General features: G+C 38.1%; 1 protein-coding gene across 3 annotated transcripts in view; it reads left to right on the top strand.

The window, feature by feature from the left end:
* The window catches only part of LOC105482669 (uncharacterized), a 75,497-nt gene extending 59,059 nt beyond the window's left edge, over positions 1–16,438 (top strand). The window contains exons 6-7 of one of the 3 annotated variants that reach the window (XM_071071827.1): positions 13,440–13,643; positions 16,192–16,438. The gene's annotated coding sequence lies outside the window, so the exon portion shown is untranslated. Of the gene's footprint in view, positions 1–6,350; positions 6,454–7,528; positions 7,589–13,439; positions 13,644–16,191 lie in introns of those variants that run through there. The other 2 variants (XM_071071829.1, XM_071071831.1) reach the window with 2 other exon arrangements.
* Positions 16,439–21,059: the final 4,621 nt, after the last annotated feature.

Below are 21,059 nucleotides of genomic sequence, written 5' to 3'. Positions count from 1 at the left end.
AGTTTTTTTTTAAATTGTTTAAATTACACTTTAAGTTCTGGGATACATGTGCAGAACGTGCAGGTTTGTTACATAGGTATACACGTGCCATGGTGGTTTGCTACAGCATCAACCCATCATCAACATTAGGTATTTCCCCTAATTCTATTCCTCCCCACAAGTCCCCCACCCTCCAACAGGCCCCTGTGTGATGTTCCTCTCCCTGTGTCCATGTGTTCTCATTGTTCAGCTCCCACTTAAAAGTGAGAACATGCGGTGTTTGGTTTTCTGTTTCTGTGTTAGTTTGCGAGAATGATGATTTCCAGCTTCATCCATATCCCTCCAAAGGACATGAACTCATCCTTTTTAATAGCTGCATAGTATTCCATTGTATATATGTGCCACATTTTCTTTATCCAGTCTATCATTAATGGGCATTTTGGTTGGTTCCAAGTCTTTGCTATTGTGAATAGTGATGCAATAAACATATGTGTGCATGTGTCTTTATTGTAGAATGATTTATAATCCTTTGGTTATATACCCAGTAATGGGATTGCTGGGTCAAATGGTGTTTCTGGTTCTAAATTCTTGAGAAATTGTCACACTGTCTTCTACAATGGTTGAACTAATTTACACTCCCACCAACAGTGTAAAAACATTTCTATTTCTCCACATCCTCTCCAGCATCTGTTGTTTCCTGAATTTTTAATGATCGTCATTCTAACTGGCATGAGATGGTATGTCAATGCGGTTTTGATTTGCATTTCTCTAATGATCAGTGATGTTGAGCTTGTTTTCATATGTTTGTTGACTGCATAAATGTCTTCTTTTGAGAAGTTTCTGTTCATATCCTCTGCCCACTTTTTGATGGTGGTGTTTTTTTCTTGTAAATTTGCTTAAAATCTTTATAGATTCTGGATATTAGCCCTTTGTCAGATGGATAGATTGCAAAAATTTTCTCCTATTCTGTAGGTTGCCTGTTCACTCTGATGATAATTTCTTTTGCTGTGCAGGAACTCTTTAGTTTAATTACATCCCATTTGTGAACTTTGGGTTTTGTTGCCATTGCTTTTGGTGTTTTAGTCATGAAGTCTTTGCGCATGTCCAGAATGGTATTGCTTAGGTTTTATTTAGGGTTTTACGGTTTTAGGTCTTACATTTAAGTCTTTAATCCATCTTGAGTTAATTTTTGTATAAGGTGTAAGGAAGGGGTCCAGTTTCAGTTTTCTGCATATGGCTAGCGAGTTTTCCCAACACCATTTATTAAATAGGGAATCCTTTCCCCACGTCTTGTTTTTGTCAGGTTTGTCAAAGATCAGATGGTTGTAGATATGTGGTGTTATTTCTGAGGCCTCTGTTCTGTTCCATTGGTCTATATATCTGTTTTGGTACCAGTGTTATTCTGTTTTGGTTACTATAGCCTTGTAGTATAGTTTGAAGTCAGGTAGCATGATGCCTCCAGCTTTGTTCTTTTTGCTTAGGATTGTCTTGACCATGCAGGCTCTTTTTTTGGTTCCATATGAAGTTTAAAGTAGTTTTTTCTAATTCTTTGAAGAAAGTCAATGCCCTAAGTAACTTATAGATTCAATACTATCCCTATCAAGCTACCATTGTTATCACTAACTCTTGCTGAAATCCTATAAGAGTTGCCCCATCTACAGATGGAAAACTGTGGCTGGCTTTAGAAAGATTATCTTGCTGAAGACCGTAGATCTAGTAAAAGTTTGGAGATTTAAAGCCAAGTGTGCTTGATTTAGGCTCTTCTCATGACACCACGTGATCTTTGGAGGATGAAGTCATAGAGAGCCACTTGCTATGACACAGAGGAATCAACTAGAAGTTTACATATTCTCTTATTGGGTGCTTAGCATATGCCAGCCTCTGTGCCAAGCACCTAAGCTACAGCAATTGTGGAGAGACAGATCCTTCCCTCTAAAACCTACTGTCTAGTCCTTCTGACACTGAAATCAAAGCTGCTTTTAGCCCACTGTCTATGAGAACATTTCTGACATAGCTATCTATTTTGACTAAAAGTGGTGCATAATAAAGCCATATTTCTGAAAATGTTAATTAGGAAATCAGTTTTCTGTTTTCATTAAGGACAAGTGTCTTTGGTGAGGAGAGGAAAGAATAAAAGTTAATATTTGGTGAAACACTGGGCCACACTAACCGTCACATTAACCACAGGAAGAAAGTCAGCTTTGGGGTTTTAACTGTTTAGAGGCCTCTTATTAAAAAAAAAAAAAGTCATTTGAAGTTGCTATGGCTACATTTTATTCATAAAGGTAAAACAATTGAAAAAGTGGCCTAGAGAAATAATAATAAAATCATGAGCCAACATTTGCCAGGTGCTCACTGCATGCTCGGCACCATACCACATGCCTACATGTGTCATTTAATGTAATCCTCATGACAACCCCAGCAGATAGCCTTATAATTCTCATTTTACAGAGCAGACTGAGGCACAGACAAGTACAGTTAATATGCCCAATGTCAAACAAAATAATGGGAATTTGAACCTAGGTAGTTTATGATCCAGGTTGATTAAATTCATTTAACAATTGCTCATTTGTCCATTTATTTTGCTCATATAAACACAGTATAGCACTCATTTCACTTAATTCAACAGAGAGTTTTGCTTCAAGCCTTTTAAAGTGTCATAATTACTCATTGTTATCACAAAACATTTATTTAGCACCAACCACATGCCAGGCCTCATACTAGGTGACCAATATACACAGTGTTTGGCAAAAGCTAAGGTAATGTTTATCTTTTAGGTTTGTGTTTTATGTAAGTCCCTACAATGTTATATCTTCTCATAATCTTTCTGTAGAAAATTGCAAGCTGGCTGCAGAATAGCAATGAGTTATTTTTTTCTATTCTTTCGTGTAAGACATAATTCAGGTTATGAAAAGGTCTGATTTCATAAACCTATGATTAGGCGAGGTAACATACAAACATGGAGATTCATTCAGGGTCTAGTTTTTACGGTTTTCTAAAGTCCATATGAGAACTCCAGTGTGTCTTCCTTTAAAAAATATATACCTTGTTTTTGCAAGATGATCTAGGGGGTAAGGTAAGATTGAGGTCACAGGAAACAAGGGTCCATGAAAATTCAGTGCAAGGCATTGGTTATTGTGGTTGTTGGCAGTCAGAGAGCGATTAAGTGAGGACCGTTGCAGCATCCTTCCTCCGGCAGCAGCAGGAGCGGGGTGACGCTAAGCTGCCTGTTTCCAGGCCACTCATTGTGGCTTTGATGTGCTGTGTCTGCACGTCATTCCCCAGTTCTGATCTCCAGCATTTCATTGTCAGCCACAGCCAGGGTACCCCGCTGCCTCTCACTTCCATCACATGGCCAGCCCCAGGGAGACTGGTTTTTAAAAAATAAGCCTGTCTTGCTTCTCTGCAGATGGAAAGTTTTACGTGAGAAATAATCCAGCTGAGTGTTTGCTCCACAGTTTGAATAAGAATGAACTGGCCGGTGGCTTAGTAGGGATTCGGGTCAGGAATGTGTTCTGCTGTCAGAAGGGAAAGTTAATGGTGGAAATTTGTAAACTGCTGGTGTTGAGTTGACATAATATGTATGGTCTAGTAGGATTAGGAATTGGTTCTAGAGTTACACACGGGTTCAAGTCCTGATGTTGCTCTTCACTAGCCACTCCTTGTGAGCCTCAGTTTTCCTTCCATGAAACTGAGGAAAAAGTTGATGCAAGAAGTGAAGAGAGAATGCAGGTACAGTGTTTAACATATTGAATGCAGGTACAGTGTTTAACATATTGAAGGCAGGTACAGTGTTTAACGTATGGAAGGCAGGTACAGTGTTCAACGTATGGAAGGCAGGTATAGTGTTTAACGTATTGAATGCAGGTACAGTGTTTAATGTATTGAATGCAGGTACAGTGTTTAACATATTGCCTGACACATGACAAGTGCTCAGTTAATGCTATTTTTTTTTGGTCATTTTGGTCTTTATTTTATGGTAAAGGGAAAGCGATCCAATGTTTTTAAATCTTCTGCAAAATCATGGTTACCAATGGCCTAGAAAATAATGAATAGTGTTAACTCCTTCATATCAATACCCTTTCCACTAATATTGTTTCTAGAAGAGCCAGCATGATTATGCTTTGATTTGCTAGCATGATTAAGCATATAACAGTGTTAACAGTCAACTAACTGATGACTTTATCAGGGAAGCCTCCATTCTTATTTTAAATTTCCTACCTTCTTTTCTTCCTTTTTTGAGACAGTATCTCACTCTATCACCCAGAATGGAGTGTAGTGGCGATTGTAGCTTACTGCAGCTTCAACCTCCTGGGCTCAAGCATCCTCCCATCTCAGCCTGGTACTTAGGCATGCACCACCATGCCTGGCTAATTTTTAAAAAATGTCTTGTAGAGACAGAGTCTCACTATGTTTCCCAGGCTGGTCTCAAACTCCAGGGCTTAAGCAATCCTCTTGCCTCAGCCTCCCAAAGTGCTAGGATGATAGGCATGAGCCACTGCACCTGGACTCTCTTTGTAATTTTATCAGATTTACTTTAAATGCTTTGTGGTTTTAGTGTCAGAAACATATACATTCATACTTATTTTACTCTTTTGGTGTAATTTTCTTATATACAACCCCTCTTTAGCCCTGATAGTACTTTCTGATTAAGTTTTCTTTTGTCTGGAATTAATATTGAAGCATCAGTTTTCTTTTCTGTGCAATGGAATAAACTAGTGATACACATAACATGGATGAATCGCAAAAAACATTAAGCAGAGTGAAAGAAGCCAGACACAAAGATTACATGCAGTCTAAAAGCATTTTTTAAAAAGACTCTTGAAAAAATAAATCTAATTTACAGTGACAGAAAGCAGGTCAGTGGTTACTTGGGGCCAAGCATGGGGTGGGGAAATTGACTGGGAAAGGGATGACGGAAACCTTTCGTGGTGACACAAATGTTCTGTATCTTGATTGTGGTGGTAGTTACAAGAGTATGATCAAACAGTGCTCTTAAAACGGCTGTACTTTATTGTATATAAAGCATGTTTCAGTAAAGTTAAATAACAAAATTCTGATCTGATGGATTTCTGTCTTTTTTACAACATGGGTTTATTTAGCCTTAATTATTAACAGCAATTGCATACTTCAAAGATTTCTAGATTGATAGTTATTTTTCCTCAACATTTAAAATACATTATTCTATTATCTACCTATTGTTGCTGAGAAAACAGTCAGTTCCATTGTTAGTATGTCTTATTTTCTTCTCCCTGGAGCTTTGTTTACTTCTTGTTTTGGATGTTGTGCATTTTCAGTAAGATGTGTCTAGTTGTATATTTGGATTTATTCTGCTTAAATTTTGCTGTGACTTATTACTAAATATAACAACGTTTTTCTTTAATTGTGGAAAGCTTTCAGCCACTATCTCTTTGGATATTGGTTCTCCATCCTCTCCATTCCTTCCTTTTGGAATTCCTATTAGATGTATGGATTAAACTCATATTTTAACTTTCTAGTATCTTAATATCCCTTAGATATTTTATGTTTTTAATATCTTTTTTATTTGTGCTGCACTTGTGCTAAAATAATTTCCTTAGGTCTATCTTACATTTCATTAATTCTTTGTCACCTGTGTTGGGATTTCTATTTCAATGAGTATACGTTTTGTCACTATAATTTCAATTTCATACTTTTCAAATATGCCTATGTGTTTTTTAATATTTTCTACCTTTAGCTCTTTGGACATGTTAATCATGTTTATTTCTAAATCTCTTTCATCTTCTTCCATTATTCCAAGTCACGGTGTGCCAGTTCTGCTCTCTGCTGTATTTGTGTCCTGTTTCCCTATGTGGTTTGTAATTTTTGATCACAAGCACATTTTCAACAAGGTTTGTGTACCATGGGACTCTCATGAGGCCTGAACTACAGAAGTGGTTTGGGGTTTGCCTCTGTCAGGTCCCTGGAGGTTTCATTGGCCCTAGATTAATTTCTGTTAACGTCTGTGGTAAATTGTGTTTCTGGAGAAGACCACAACAATAGACCCCCTCCCAATAGCTCTTTTGTCATGTGATCTTGCCACTCCTCCATCAAGAGGTGGAGTTTATGATCCCTTCCCCTGATTCTGAGCTGCCTGTGACTGACTTTGATTGATAGAATGTGACAGAAATGACACTGCATCACTTCCAAGACTGGCCTTATGAGACTCCTAACTGTTGCTTTCACTACTTGGAGAGCTCCCTCTTGGAGGCCAGTCATCATATTAAAAGCATAACTAACTGGAGACCACTATGTGGTGGAGAAGCCCATGCTGTCTACACATAGAGGGAAATGGCATATCAATGAATTAAACATGAATGTGAAAATTTCTTGGCCCTTTCCATCTTACTCAGCCCATTGGAGCCACCAGCTGAAACCTGGGGAGTGAATGAGCCCAATCCCGAGTGGAGCAGAAGACCCATCCAGTGAAGCCTGGCCTGAATTCCTGACTAACAGGTGATGAGGAAGTAGTTTGAATTCACCACCTAGCCTTGGGATTCTGATTCTTGTAGTCGATCCTTTTCCACTCATAGCGTAGGCAGTTGGGAACATGTCTTCTCATTTCATTAGTATAGTGGGTGAAACTTTTCAAGTGTTTCACTGGGGCCCTTTCTAGTCAGATTAGTTTACTGCAATGACTAGAAATGCATCTTCATTCATTATGGCCTAGGTTAATTCTTGACCCTTCTGGCAAAACTGTCTCTCATCATCATAAAGAAGCATAACATATACAACTATTCCCTCTCTCATGCCACCCCTCCTCTCAAAAACATGTAGTGGTTTCCAATTTTCTATGAAATAAAGCTCTTGTTTTTCAGTTCCAGATATTTTTATCTAACGAAAGGCCCACATTTCTTATTTATTTATTTATGTATTTATTTATTTATAAGAGATGGGTTCTCAACATGTTGCCCATCTGGTCTTGAACTCTTGGCCTCCAGTGATCCTCCCACCTAGGCGTCCTAAAGTGCTGGGATTACAGGTGTGTGCCATCGGATCCAGCAAAATCTCCACTTTTCTTATCTCACTGGTCTACATATCTGTTTCTCAGTCAACCTAAACTTTCTCTTCTTCCTCTACATACCCCCATTCCATATCCTCTCTCCATAATTTTACTCATATCATTCTTTTTGCATGAGATATCCAATGCTCTGGTGTTCACATTTAGATATAACCTATCTTTCAAACCCCACTAAATCACCTCCTCATCTATAAAGCCTTTTTTTGATAACCCAAGTTGTAATGTCTCCCTCCCTTGAAGCCAAATATTTTTTACCTGTCAATGTCTTATGATTTCTACCTTCTCAGATTTTTAAAGCATTGTGGTTTAGAATAGAAGTTGACAAATTACAGTCCAAATTACCAAATCCAGCCCACTATCTGTTTGGGGGAAATAAAGTTTTATTGGAACACAGTCACACTCATTCATTAAGATATTGTCTGTGGTTACTTTTGCACTACAATGGCAGAGTTGATTCTTTGTAAGGGAGACCAGCAAAACTTACAATATTTACTGTCTGGCCTTTTACAGAAAAAGGTTGCTGATCCCTGATTTAGAGCATGAAAATTGGATTTTGCATTACACTTTTACTGTAAGTTCTGGGATACGTGTGCAGAATGTTCAGGTTTGTTACATAGGTATGCAAGTGCCATAGTGGTTTGCTGCACCTATCAACCTGTCATCTAGGTTTTAAGTTCTGCATGCCGGTATTTGTCCTGATGCTCTCCCTCCCCTTGCTTCCCATCCCGTGACAGGCCCCGGTGTGTGATGTTCCCCTCCCTGTGTCCGTGTGTTCTCGTTGTTCAACTCCCACTTATGATTGAGAACATGCAGTGTTTGGTTTTCTGTTCCTGTGTTAGTTTGCTGAGAATGATGGCTTCCAGCTCATCTGTGTCCCTGCAAAGGACATGAACTCATTCTTTTTTTATGGCTGCATAGTATTCCATGGTGAATATGTGCCACATTTTGTTTATCCAGTCTAACATTGATGGGCATTTGGGATGGTTCCAAGTCTTTGCTATTGTAAATTGTGCTGCAATAAACATATGTGTTCATGTGTTTTTATAGTAGAATGATTTATAATCCTTTGGGTATATATCCAGTAATGTTACCCCTTAATATTTACCATCTGTATGATTCACAGCTTGCTGTGAAGGCCAAGTGACAGAATATGAATGTACTCTTTTGGAATCTATGAAGTATAAATGTAGAGTGTTACTGTTTCTATTACTTTTGCCTTAACTCAAAGTATGTTACGGTTTGCCTCTGAGTAAACAGTTCTTATAAGGAAATGGAAATAAAGTAGAAACAGGGTGGTGTCAATGAGATACCAACTTATTCCTGCAAGAATAACCATTATCAAAAAATAAAAACAGATGTTGACAGGGACGTGATGAAAAGGAAATGCTTTTACACTGCTGTGGGAATGTAAACTAGTACAACCACAGTGGGAAACAGTGTGGAGATTCCTTAAAGAACTACAAGTAGAACCACCATTTGATCCAGCAATCCCACCGCTAGGTAATTACCCAGAGGAAAATAAGTCATTATACAAAAAAGATACTTGCACACGCATGTTTATAGAAGCACAATTTGCAATTGCAAAAATATGGAACCAGCCCAAATGCCCATCAGTCAATGAGAGGATAAAGAAATTGTGATATATATATATATATATATACACACACACACACACACCCCCACACACCCCCCATAGAATACTACTCAGCCATAAAAAATAATAAAATAAGGGCATTTGCAGCAACTTGGACTAGAATTGGAGACCATTATTCTAAGTGAAGTAACTCAAGAATGGAAAACCAAATATCATATGTTCTCACTCACAAGTTGGAGCTAAGCCATGAGGATGTAAAGGCATGCGAATGATACAATGGACTTTGGGGACTTGGGGAAAAGGGTGGGAGGGAGTAAGGATAAAAGACTACACATTGGGTACAGTGTACACTGCTTGGGTGATGGGTGCACCAAAATCTCAGAAATCACCACTAAGGAACTTATTCACGTAACCAAACACCACCTGTTCACCGCAAAACCTATAGAAATGAAAAAGAAACAGGGTGGTGCTATGCTGGGTATTATTGCATTCTTTCTATAGCAGTGTATAGATATGTGTGCACAAGCAACGTGATCTAGATAGGAGCTTCAGTAAGCGGAGACCTATATTAAACTTAGAGAAACAGAGAAAAATTTTCCTTTGTAAGCTCTGATGCGGAACAATGTGACTGTAGAATAGACACAGGTTAATGCGTACCATCACATCTTTGGTACACATCTTTGCTGTGTAAAATGTCCACCTGAAGATGAGATTTCAAAAGTGAAAAAGTTGACATTGTCCTTTCTGTCTTGAAATAATCTCACAGCTTTTGTGTTTCTGTGGAGGCAGATTTTGAACATGGAATGTCAAAGATGATTTCTCAGTGTGGATAAAATAAATGAGATGCCATTGTTAAAAACAAAAAATGAGGCCAACTCCACACTGACAGCTCAGAGATGGTTAAGAAAGCCCTGTTTCTAACCAAATCACACAGCCAGTGGTAGTTTAAAAGAAGTAATGTATGTCCCATCAGGAAATTTTGCTTCTACATCTCTTCTGGGACGTTATTAGATTTTCTTCTAGGAAGGAGACCAGTAAGCTACAAATTGTTTTCTCTACTGTTTGTGCAGTGAAAACAGTGGGTGGGAGGGGAGCGTTTAAGGAGTCTGGCATTCTGTGGGGGCATCAGGGCCTCTTTAATTAGAGGGAAGCTGTCAGGGAAGATGGACAGTGTTCCCTTTGTTAGGGCAACACAGTGTCATTCAAAATCATATTTGTTTTTAAACTCAGTGTATTTGCACACAACCACAATGAGATACACAGTTTAGATGATGCATGAGAATCCTGATAGGAGATGTTTGCTTTCAAAAATAAAACAAATAGTGACACAGGCTTTTGAAAACCAAGAGTTGCAATGAGGGTGCTCTAAAAAGTTCACTGTAACTTTGAAATTTGCTGGTAAATGGGTTATATCAGCTTGAGGGGAACTATAATACACATGGGTACTTTGAATATGAAAATGGAATAAAAACTGTTCTGACAGTAGAAGTAAATTTTACAACACTGAATCCTTTTTTGCTTTTTTTCTTTCTTAGGCATCTTCAATTCTAAGTAAATTCATACAACAATAAAATGATATAAACTGTTAAAACTTTTCAATTTCTAGGACTTGCGTTAACTTGGGCAAGATTAAGAGGAGATATTAGTGTCTGCATAACTTAATGATGATATTCACATCATCCAATAAATTTTATTTTCTAGAACAAATTGCCTATTATGGCTAATCAATAGTGTACTGATACCTTAATGAAGCATTTCCTTTAAGAGAAGTGACCTAGGGTGGAACCTGTTGTTGACATTTGACCCAGGTCACTGTGTATATAAAATGCCCTGTGTTGTGCTTATTTTTTTATATTGTTTTATTGTATGCACTGCTGGATTACCCAGTAGGCAAGCCACACATTCCAAAAGTATCAATAAAATAGGGGCATGAAAAAAGAAACAACTAGAGATGGTCAAGAAATTGATGTATAAGCATCAAAGTAATTTTCATGAAAGACAAAAACCAGACTCTATTGGACTTTGTTACAGCTGCTACAGTCAGGCACCACATAATGATGTTTTGATCAGTGATGGGCCACATATACAACAGTGGCTCTGTAAGATTATAATGGAGCTGTACTGCATAGGTGTATCATTTTTCCTTTATACCATATTTTTTACTGTAACTTTTCTATGTTTAGATACACAAATACTTAAAATTGTGTTACAACTGCTTACAGTATTTGATAGAGTAACATTCCGTAGAGGTTTGTGACTAGGAGCAGTAAGCTGTACTATAAGCCTAGATGTGTAGTGAGCTATACCATCTATGTTTGTGCAAGTATACTTTATGATGTTTACACAATCATGAAATTGCCTAATGATGAATTTCTCAGAACATATCCCTGTTGGTAATGACGATATGAATTTTAGCAAGGTTTCTATGTTAAATTATACATTGGGGGAGGGAACACCACAAAATTTTCAATGCTTAGGCCTTTAAAAGTCATAATCAGGCCTGATTACATGTCACATCATAATTTTGTTGGATCATAGTAGGCTTTTTAGAGAAAATCAAAGAAAGAAAAGACATAGCCCCATAGGCTCCACAAGGAGCCTACACGAGCATGAGAAATATACCCAGGAAACAATTAGAGACCTAATCAGTGTATAATGTAGTTATAATTGTGTTTGTTTGATGTTTTATTTCATTTGACTATGTTGTTAACTCTCATGTTGAGAGAGGACTTTATTAAATTGTTAAATACCCATTTGTTTGAAATATGGGTAATTTGCAGTTACTGATTACATGTCATGAGACATGACCCACCACACTGCAGGTATCTCTCCATAGTTGAAGTTTGCCTGGCTATAGCCCAATAGACTAATGACTGTGGAAGTGAGCTACATGGAACTCAACTAACTGGAGCCTTCAAATAATTGGATTTTTACCTCTGGTACTATTTTTTCTGTTTACAAAAGAAGTAATGCCATGACAATAACCCAGAGAAATGTTTTTAAAGTGGGTTCCTAATTGTGGTTCTGAAGCAGTATATATTAAGCCCGATTTCCTGGCCCACTTCCAGCTATAGTTCTGCTCAGTGAAAACTATTATTGCTAAGGATGATGCTGGAAAACCCCAACTTTTAAAGAAGTATTACTTTTGTTTGCAATATTGAAATAAAGTAGGCAAACAGATTCAGAAACATTTTTTAACCATAAGAATTGAGGCAGAAATGTTCTGTGTAACTCTAGTTCATTTTACTGAAGCCACAGTTTTATTTATTCGGCTCTACTTCTATCATTGAGGTAATTAAGTTTCATTGTGTCTGGTCTGACATCTTTCTTAGAATATCCAAGGATGGCAGCATTTCAAAATAGGCCTACTAAAGACATTCACCCACAAAGCCATATATGTGCCCAAAAAGTGTTTTCTGAGGGGGAAATCTCTATTCCCTCTTTGGAAAATTTCATTGAGTTGAAATAACCCTGAGGCCAAATTGCTGGTCTAAGGAATAAAATGTGTGGAGAGAAACCAACATCTGGTGAGGACCTACTATTTGCCTATTGTTTTATCTATATTACTTCATTTAATTCAGTAAACCAAAAAGTATCTGAGACATGTGTCAATCAATTTAGAAGTTTATTTTGCCAAGGCTAAGGACATGCCCATGACACAGTCTCAGGAGGTCCTGATGACATGTGCCCAGGGTGGTTGGGCTACAGCTTGATTTTACACATTTTAGGGAGACATAAGAAATCAATCAGTACATGGAAGATATAAATTGATTAAGTCTGGAAAGGTGGGACAACTCAAAAGAGGGCTGTGGGCTCCAGGTCACAGATCGATTCAAAGATTTTCCAAATGCCAACCGGTTAAAAGAGTTAATCTAAAGATCTGGAATCCATAGAAAGGAGTGTCTGGGTTAAGATAAAGGGTTGTGGAGACCCAGGTTCTTATTATATAGATAAAGCTTCTTGGTAGCAGGCTTCAGAGAAAATAGATTGTGTAAATGTTTCTTATCAGACTTAAAAAGGTGCCAGACTCTTAATTAATTCTCTCCTAGATAAAGGAAAAGACCTGGAAAGGGAAAGGAGTTCTCTACAGAATGTAGACTTTCCCCATAAGAGACAGCTCTGCAGGGCATTTCAAAATATGTCAAAGAGGTGGGGCACGTTGGCTCACGCCTGTAGTCCCAGCACTTTGGGAGGCTGAGGTGGGCAGATCATCGGAGGTCAGGAGTTCTAGACCGAGCAACATGGTGGAACCCTGTTTCTACTAAAGACACAAAATTTAGCTGGGTGTGGAGGTGCATGCCTGCAGTTCCAGCTACTCAGGAGGCTGAGGCAGAAGAATCACTTGAACCTGGGAGGTAGGGGTTGCGGTGAGCCTAGATTGAGCCATTGCACTCCAGCCTGGGTGACAGAGCGAGACTCTGTCTCAAGAACAAACAAACAAACAAAATATGTCAAAGAAATGTATTTTAGGGTAAAATACTTGGACTTCTTTCAAGGTCTTCTATCTGTCATGTGATGCTATATTAGAGTCAGGCTGGAATTTACTGTTACTGCTACAAAACGTCTTAAGATCTCTGTTTTGGTGTTAATGCTGGTCAGCTATGCCTGGATCCCAAAGGGAGAAGGGTATAATGAGGCATGCCCAGCTCCCTCTTCCCATCATGGCTTGCACTAGTTTTTCAGGTTAATTAAGAAAGCCTTTGGCTAAGAGGAGGGGTGTATTCAATTGGTTGGGGGTGGGAGGGTTAGAATTTCATTTTAGGCTTACACTTCTCACAAAAAAACACTTCTAGAGATATTTGCATTCTTATAATCTTCATTTTTCAGATAAGAAAGCTTCAGCTGTATTTTTGCCAAAAATATTTAACCTGCATCGAATCATGAAGAAATAATCAGGCAAATCAAATTTGAGGAACATTCTGCAAAACAACTTTTCAAAATGACTGTTAAAAACCACTCTTCAACACTGTCAATGTCTTGAAAGACAAAATAGGAGAACTATTCTAGATTAAAGGAGATGAAAGACAAATGGTAAATCAAAAGCAATACGTGATCCCTGTTGCCTTCCTGACTGAAATCAACAATAGGGAACATTGTTGCTACAAAAGGGAACATTAAAATATGGTCTTAAATGTGATAATGATGGTGTAGTTATGTAAATGAATATTCTTGATATTATAAGAGACATGCTAAAGTCTTTAAAAGTGAAGTGTCTTAATGTCTGCAACTTACTATCAAATGTTGCAGGGGTGTGTGTGTGTATGCATACACATGGGGAGAAAAAGAAAGGGAGATAAAGGGGAAAAGTAAATGTGGCAAAATATTAACAAATGTTGAATTAGCCAGGAACAGTGATTTGAGCCTGTAGTCCCACCTACTCAGGAGGCTGAGGTGGGAGAATTTCTTGAGCCCAGGAGTTCGAGGCTACAGTGAACTATAATTGTGTCACTGAACTTCAGCCTGGGCAACGTGGACAGACTATCTCTTAAAAAAAAAAAAAAGGTAAAACAAATTGATGAATCTCTGTAATGTGCATATAGGTTGTTCTTTGTATTATTCAGTTTTTCTTCAGGCTTGAAATTTCTCCAAAAAAAAAGTTGGGGAAATCCGAAAGGATGCTGAGTTGCAGAGAGGTAAAATAATGATAGCAAAGTTGAGGTTTAAACCATGGTGTTTCTGCTTTAGCTCTGGTCCCAACTCCCTGCACACAAGTTACCTCTCATCTGGCTGGGAAAATGAGAGGTCACTCTTGAAAAATTGGCTCACAATACAAAGAAGTATATCCCAACTCACAAATGAGTCAGAGTTACAGTAAAGACTGTAGGAGTTTGGAAGAGGAGTTGATGCTGCCGTGCCCTAAGGCCAGGATTTGTATCTCTTTCTTCAGGGCTCCATGTCCAGGTTCTTGCATACAGTAGGCACTCAAATAAATTTATTGAATAAGTACTTCCTGTTAGTATTGGCCATCCTATGGATTGTGACTTTTGAATTAGACACTTAAAGATGAGTTAGATTTTGATTACTGAAAAGAAGGGAAGACTATCCAGGTAAATAAATGGCATGTGAAACACAATGCAGGGCAGGGAAGAAAAGTGGGGAGTGAGGGGTGGGGAAAAGCTGGATAAACTGATAAAATTATTTAATAGCTTATCCTTAGGTCTCATCACTTGCATAGACTTGATGAGATATTATTTTGTGTTCGTGTTTTTCTTCTTCTTCAGCATATTGTTCTTACTGCTTCCCCTGCCCCACACCCATTTTGGATTAGGAGAAGGAATATTGCTTATTGCGAGGGTCAGCCTGGGTTTTAGCCTTAAACATGCCAAAGAAAAATATCTGGGCACATTCACTCTGAGGGGCAGAGCTAGAAGAAAGCTTTTCAAGACGCCAAGAGTGTTTCATTTGACAGCACGTATTCGCTTTTATTCAAGATGAACCCCTATCTAAATCTCATTATTTTGCTATTTCTCATCCATGAAGAAGCCACTTGCGGTGCCCAAAGAACCCTAGCATGCCAACTGTTAGCATGGCTAGTGCGTGAGGTCTCTAGCACTATGTACCCTGCAGAAATGTCATCTCAGATGCATCATTTTGCTAAGTAAGTGCCCCTGCTCAGTGCCAACACTGGTTTGTCTTCTGAATGGGCATGCTTCCTAGAAATTACCCTTTAGCTGACCCCACAGCACAACACACATGACATGTTTAGTGATGTCACTCCCGTTCCCTGGTTGCAGACAAGAGACGCCAGAGAAGAGCAGGAAGTTTAGCAATGAGGGAAATAGAAAGTGTTTATTTTATATCTCTCATCAGAGGCTCAATGCCAGACACACACATTTCAGGGCTCAGCACACTGAACATGCAGACATACATGGAATCCGCAGTGAGAGTATGGAGAATACAAGTGGAATGCGGGACCATAAAGAGACGGGAAGATCAGAGTTATGTGTAATAAAAGAGCTTTAATACGTTGTAAGAAAAATTTCGGGTTTCAGGTAAAGGAGGATTTTGAAAAGATTAGAACTTTTGGAGCTGGGGAATTCTATAGAATGTTGTGAAATTCCCTCTTTAAATACTATGGATTCCTTTCTGAGATTCACTGAATTTGTACTATCTTGTCTGAAACAGAGGGTTAATTCAGAAGTCTACTTAAGACACTATTAACTTTTTTTTTTTTTTTTGAGATGGAGTCTCGCTCTGTCCCCCAGGCTGTAGTGCAGTGGCGTGACCTCGGCTCACTGCAAGCTCCGCCTTCCGGGTTCACACCATTCTCCTGCCTCAGCCTCCTGAGTAGCTGGGACTACAGGCGCTCACCACTACACCCAGCTAATTTTTGTTTTTGTAGTAGAGATGAGGTTTCACCATGTTGGCCAGGACGGTCTCAATCTCCTGACCTTGCGATCTGCCCACCTCCACCTCCCAAAGTGCTGGGATTACAGGCGTGAGCCACCGCGCCCGGTCAACACTATTAACTTTTATGCAGTAGTCAGATATGCATGACTGCTTCATATCATTAAAGAACAGAGCAGTTTTGCCAAAAAAAAAAGGTACTACTATATTAACTTTCTTTGGTTTTCCCTAGGCTTAACAAGTGGACTTTTGGGTTTGCTGAAGAAGAAAAAGAAGGAGAAGGAGAAGAAGAAGAGAAATGTAATTAACAAGAAAAAAAACTTATTTGAGGGCTATGAACACCTTGAATATTTAACAGAATATCAGCTACTCATCTGTAACTCATCTGTAACCATTCTCTACATGGCTAAACTTTTAGTAATAATGTAGGTATTTTCTGGCCAAGAGAAAGATAGGATATGTGTGTGTGTGTGTGTGTGTGTGTGTGTGTGTGTGTGTGTATAACAGAAGAAAATGAAAAGAAAATAAAATAAAGGATATTTTGGAGTCAGTGAGTAAATATTTACTTTTAGAGCATAGCAGGTTTTAATGGAATATGATGTCTAGGACTGGAGGAGAAATAACAAATTTACTTACTTATAATTACTTATTATTTTTACAAACTCTACTTACTAAAAATTATTTGAGACAGCTCACATTTATCCAACAAACAGTGCTGAACGCCTCATATATCCTTTGCCTAAATTCGTTGAGACTAGGTACACAGCACTACAGGAGTCAGAATTCATAGTGGCATGTACAAGGAATGTGATCATAGTAGGAGGCAATTCTCTATGGACTTCCTAAGTTTCTGTATGTCTTGTGATAAGAGCTAGAGAATGCCTTTGTTATAGATTATCTTTTCAAGGATATTTGCATTATTGACTAGCCTTGGGGGAGAAAAAGGGAGAGACAGAAAGACAGAAAGAATATTTCCCTCAAGAGCAGTGCACCAGCATGCTTACTGCCTATTATAAAGTATTTGAGTTCCCTAAGCTCAGGATTTTTTTCTTTTAAACAAAACCCACAGTGGCTTGGTTTTCTTCAAGTTACCATGTGGGAACTGGGGCTTGGGGAATGGGTGCAATTGCTGTAATAAGTAGTCCCATAACTGTAAGCAATAAATAGTTCTACATCTCTGGCCCAGGGGTCCTGTACCTTTATCCAACAGACATAAAAATGTGTAAATAATTTCTTAGTTTGCATGTGGGGTACATTTTCAGACCCTTCACAAATTTTGTTATTTGCTTTGAGTATTTGCATTTTATTCAGACAAATACTTGAGCCAAACTGGTACTTTCTCAAAGAAAAATATACCCTATCATATTTAATTTTCTTGTTAAATTTAAACTCAAAAACCTCCCCAGGGGAAAATGAGTAAAAGATGTTGTAAAAGAAAGAAGGGTCAAAATGGAGTGATAAGAGTACCAAAAATAGGCTGGGTGCAGTGGCCCATGCCTGTAATCTGAGCACTTTGGGAGACCAAGGTGGAAGAGTTGCTTGAGGCCAGGAGTTCAAGACCAGCATAAGCAACATAGCAAGACCCCCATCTCTATTTAAAAAAAAAAAAAAAAGTAAGCAAACAGACAAACAAAAAATACCAAAAATAATGAAAAACAAAAAACAAGTCAAAGAAAAGTAGTGCATAGGCATTAAACTTTTAAAAATGTGTTTAGACAAATGTTGTTTAAAAATATTTTAGATTCATCCCATGGTTATGCTAACAGACATACTTTTCCTGAAAATATGGACAAAGGCTAGTTTATAGGGAGAGAGGTGGTTGGCTATTCTTCGCCAATTTTTAAATGGCAAAGTTTTATTACCATTAAAGAATGGAAACAGACCTCTGTGAATAACTCATTTAAAATGTAAGCTGATGAAAGAATGAGATAGACATTTTTCTAGTGTTCAAATTATGCAGTGCTTGTCCTAAATACTGCTGAATTCACCACTTGGAAGGGAAAACTAATCTTATTTGGAACATGCCATTATTTAGTATGTAATTTCTTACTATTTCTTAATTATAAAGGTGTCAGTAAAAACCACAAACTCAGTTATTTAAATCTTTGATGCTTTTGAAAATCTTCATCTATTAGGCAGAACAGATTTATTTATGAATCTATTAATTACATTTTAATAAAAATGAAGATGAAATAAAGTGAAACAAACTGAAAAAGAAATCATAGGGTTAGTGAATCATTTTTAACTACACTAAATATTAAATAAACACAATGCACCATGGCTGATTAAAAAGTACTACATACAGTGATTTTTTAAAAATCATGATATAAATAAGGTAGCTTCCACTTAGAAGAAAAGTGTCACTGATTTCTCAATCAACTGAGAACACCCACAGGGATAATCACAGGCCACTCTTGTCGTTAAACATGAACTCAAAATCCGTCCAAATCAAGTAATCAGTCTGATGATTAAAAAGTAGAAAACGCCTTATAGAGAAATATAAGATGATCTGAGAATATCATATGTGATGAAGGAAGTAATAACACATCCAAAGTTTCTTACCTAAAACCTTTGAGCAGCATCCAGAATGGTAGGACAATCTGATTTTCAATTTCATACATTTATGGTTGCTAGCATCTTTCATCTGGAGTTCTTAGTTCTCTCTTCAGAGTTGAATGAATCGAATCAGATTAATCAGCATTTACTGAGTATGAAAGGTACTGTATTTCCTTGCTGGGGGCATAAAAAGGTGAAGGCTGCAAAGGAAAGAACAAATCAGTAAGCTTACAATCTATTAGGGAAGTAAGGCTAAAAATAATAACAAAAAAGATGTAGATAATAGGTCAAGTCAACACTAGAAAAAAATTCCACCAGATAGGATGTGACTCATTGCCAAAATAATTTTGCAAACAGTAATTGTTGGAATTCAAAGAGGAGAAGCTACACTAGACTAGGGTGGTCTGAAAAGGCATCAAGAGCCAAATGGGATTTGATCTGGGATTGAAGGAGGGTGAAATCTAGCTGAATAAAGAATGCGAAAGTCAAGACAGAGGTTGGCAGACTGCTGTTCGTGGGCCTCATTGGGTCTGCAGATTGTTTTTCTACATCTGCAGAACCAAAAATGGATTGTACATTTTTAAATAGTTAAAAAAACAAAGAATAATATTTCATAGCACTGAGAAGTATATGAAATAGAAATTTTAGTGTCCATTAAAAGGTTTTATTGGAACACAGTCACTGCCCATTGTTTATATCTATGGCTGCTTTTGTACTACAATGGCAGTGTTGAATAGTGGTGACAGAGACCAAATGGCTTGCAAAGGCTAATATTTACTGTGTGGCTCTTTGCTGACAAAGCTTGCCAACTGTTGGTGTAAGAGAATAACGGGCAATGATTATGGAAAGAATGTTGGCAGGCCTATAAATTTATCAAGAGGCCACTGAAAGTTTTGACTATAGGAGGAAGCCCATTCACAAATTGTTTCTGCTTCCTATACACATCACCTGGGCTTGCAGGGCTTGCAAATGTTTGTTAAACCAACAAATGAACCAGGATTTTCAGATTCCTAAGTCACTTGTTGCTTTATATCTGTTGCTCTTGAAAAGAATGAATGGCTTTCCCACAGGGGACATGCCCTTTACTCTCTCTGTTTGTCTGCTCCACCTTCACACAGGTGTGCTCGGAGCAGCTTGATACATATTGACATTGTTGGGCACAATAACAATACCTTGTGTTTCAGGGGTTCTGTAAAGAATGTACTTAGGTGACTTCTTTTTGGACCTTTTCTCTTTGCATTGGATGATGTTGTTCTTCTATCTTTCAGGCAATAGTTCAGAAATAGATACAAACAGGAGGGTTCAGGGAGATTCCTGGAAGGGGATGGTATTGACACGAAGAATTAGCAAAAATCGTAGCTCTCTCCAGAGGGTTTCTGAGGGCCAGACTATTCGAGAAAAAATGGTTCAGGCAAAATAAACTGCAGCAAAACCCAACTGTCGGGCCCTCTCCCCCGGGTGTTCCCATCAGTCCTGCATGGATGCACTTCAAATACCAACTTTCCACTCTAATCTTTTAGGGCAGCATGTAACTGGGCCTCACTGAGAGGAGATATACAAGAAGAGTGTAGAGAAACACACATGAGAGAAATCTCACAATAAAAGGAAACAAACTCTGGGAAACATGGTTAAGAAATATCAGACTCAATTAATAATGGAGCCCTCAACAGCCTTGGAGAGATCCAATACAAACTTAATTCAAACTACATGCCAATGCTTCCAGCCATATTTTCTTTTTTTTTTTCTTTTTTTTTTTTTTTGAGATGAAGTCTAGCTCTGTCAACCAGGCTGGAGTGCAGTGGCATGATGTTGGCTCACTGCAACCTCTGTCTTCTGGGTTCAAGCAATTCTCCTGCCTCAACCTCCCAAGTAGCTCAGACTACAGGCGTGCACCACCACACCCGACTAATTTTTGTAGTTTTAGGGGCTTCACCATGTTGGTCAGGCTGGTCTTGAACTCCTGACCTCAGGTGATAGGCCTGCCTGGGTCTCCCAAAGTTTTGGGATTACAGACATGAGCTACCATGCCTAGTCCATATTTGCTTTTAATTGATTATGTTTTTTAAGAAAAATCTTAGAGGGAAACTCTTTAAGAAAAACAAATCAGGTTAAAAACTACATTCTTCTAGGTAATGAAAAGTAGGTAAACAACATTAGTTGTGGATTTTTAAAAAATTAAAAACAGCTTTTTTTACTGGTCCATTTGAAAACAAACTTTGGGAAAAGATGGAATCTTCCAATAGCTGAGATGAAGTTAAGGGGGAACATTACTGAATATAATATTTAAAAAATGTAATTTTAAATCATGCATAACTTGTCTTGGAGTTCATCCCAGGTAAATATCAGTATAGTCAGGGATAATGACGAATTCTGGATTAGAACTGTGTAAAGGTTTGAAATAGCAGTAAGCTCAAGTCCTGGGAATGCAAACTGGATGACATTTTGAAATGTCCTACTATCAAAAAAGAGGGAAATGAAGCTTAACCCCATATGTCAGTGTATTCTCATAAACAGCTACCTAAAAGGGCATAGCCACAGATGCAC

The sequence above is a fragment of the Macaca nemestrina genome, chromosome 1 (assembly GCF_043159975.1).
Source record: "Macaca nemestrina isolate mMacNem1 chromosome 1, mMacNem.hap1, whole genome shotgun sequence".
Classification (NCBI taxonomy): domain Eukaryota; kingdom Metazoa; phylum Chordata; class Mammalia; order Primates; family Cercopithecidae; genus Macaca; species Macaca nemestrina.
Note: the sequence above shows the minus strand (reverse complement) of the source record. Positions and strands in the feature narration are given on the sequence as shown.